The sequence below is a fragment of the Schistocerca nitens genome, chromosome 5, assembly GCF_023898315.1.
Source record: "Schistocerca nitens isolate TAMUIC-IGC-003100 chromosome 5, iqSchNite1.1, whole genome shotgun sequence".
NCBI lineage: Eukaryota > Metazoa > Arthropoda > Insecta > Orthoptera > Acrididae > Schistocerca > Schistocerca nitens.
In genome coordinates, this window is record NC_064618.1 from 302,696,168 (window position 1) to 302,698,135 (window position 1,968).

General features: G+C 45.9%; 1 pseudogene; it reads left to right on the top strand.

Annotated features, from left to right (window-relative positions):
- Nucleotides 1-472: 472 nt before the first annotated feature.
- Nucleotides 473-592, top strand: LOC126261319 (5S ribosomal RNA; annotated as a pseudogene).
- The last annotated feature ends 1,376 nt before the right edge of the window (nt 593-1,968 follow it).

A 1,968-nucleotide genomic window follows, 5' to 3' on the forward strand; every position in this document is an offset into this window, starting at 1 on the left:
TGAGCCATGCTCCCTCTGCAGCCGTCCACAGTAGCGAAAGTGTTGCCGATGGAAGATTTTGTGCACGATGTGATCTCTCGATTGAGTCCCATAAATGTTCCATGGGATTCATGTCGGATGATCTGGGTATCAGATGTTTCCCTCCAATTGTCCAGAATGTTTTGCAAATCAGTGACGAACAATTGTGGCCCGGTGACGTGGCACATTGTTATCCATAACGTGAAGTCCATGAATGGCTGCAAGTGATCTCCAAGAAACCGAACATGGCCATTTCCAGTCAATGATCGGTTCAGCTGGACCAGAGAACCGAGTCCATTTCATGTAAACACAGCCGACACTCAGTAGTAAGTGCTACACGCTATGACAGCCGACGCTGTTATGGAACTAAGTGTTCTGCCAATAAATCGCAGTCTTTGGTTTGCTTTACCCATACGTTATCGATATTATCGCTTCAGTTTAAGTTATTCTAAGTGGCAACGGTATTGCCACAGTGGATCCACCGGTTCCCGTCAGATCACCGAAGCTAAGCGCTGTCGGGCGTGACCGTCACTTGGATGGGTGACCATCCGGGGGCTGCCATGCGCTGTTGCCATTTTTCGGGGTGCACTCAGCCTCGTGATGCCAATTGAGGAGCTACTCGACCGAATAGTAGCGGCTCCGGTCACAGAAAACCATCATAACGACCGGGAGAGCAGTGTGCTGACCACACGACCCTCCTATCCGCATCCTCATCTGAGGATGACAGAGCGGTCGGATGGTCCCGATGGCTACTTGTGGCATGAAGACGGAGTGCCTGCTTATAATCCCTAAGTATTTAGCTAAATTTACAGCCTTTAGATTTGTGTGATTTATCGTGAAACCGAAATTTTGCGGATTTCCTTTAGTATCCTAGAGTATAACCTCACACTTTTCATTTTTAGAGTCAATTTCCGCTTTTCGCAACGTACAGATGGTTTGTCTAATTAATTTTGCAATTCAGAATGAGATTTTCACTCTGCAGCGGAGTGTGCGCTGATATGAAACTTCCTGGCAGATTAAAACTGTGTGCCCGACCGAGACTCGAACTCGGGACCATTGCCTTTCGCGGGCAAGTGCTCTACCAGCTGAGCTACCGAAGCTTTACCCATACGTCTCCTGTTTCGCAGGAGAGCTTCTGTAAAGTTTGGAAGGTAGGAGACGAGGTACTGGCTGTGAGTACCGGGCGTGAGTCGTGCTTCGGTAGCTCAGTTGGTAGAGCACTTGCCCGCGAAAGGCAATGGTCCCGAGTTCGAGTCTCGGTCGGGCACACAGTTTTAATCTGCCAGGAAGTTTCAATTTTGCAATTGTTTCTATAAGACCATAAATCACTGCATCATGTGCAAACAATCTAAGAGAGCTGCTCGGATTGTCTCCTATGTCGTTTACGTAATTCAGGAACAGCAGAAGGGCTGTAACACTTCATTAGGGGACTCCAGATATTGATTCTGTTTTGCTTGATGTCTTGCCGTCAGTTAGAACGAACTGTGGCCTTTCTGACAGGCAATCACGAATCTAGTCACACAACTGAGGGAAGTAATTTGAAGACGCTTGCGAGGAAGGGTGTCGAAAGCCTTCTGGAAATTTAAAATATGGAATCATTTTGACGTCTCCTGTCCTTAGCACTGATTACTTTGTGAGAATAAAGAGCTGTTTGTGTTTCACAATAACGATGTTTTCTGAATCCATGCTATTTGTCAATAAATCGTTTTCATCGAGGTAATTCATAATGTTCGAACACAATACACATTCCAAAATCCTACTGCGAATCGACGTTAGTGACATGAGTCTGTAATTCAGCGGATTACTCCTATTTCCTTTCTTCGGTATTGGTGTCACTTGTGCAACTTTCCAGGCTTTAGGTACGGATCTTTCGATGAGTGAGCTGTTGTACATGATTGCTACGTATAGAGTTATTGTATCAGGATATTCTGAAAGGAACCTGACGTTTAT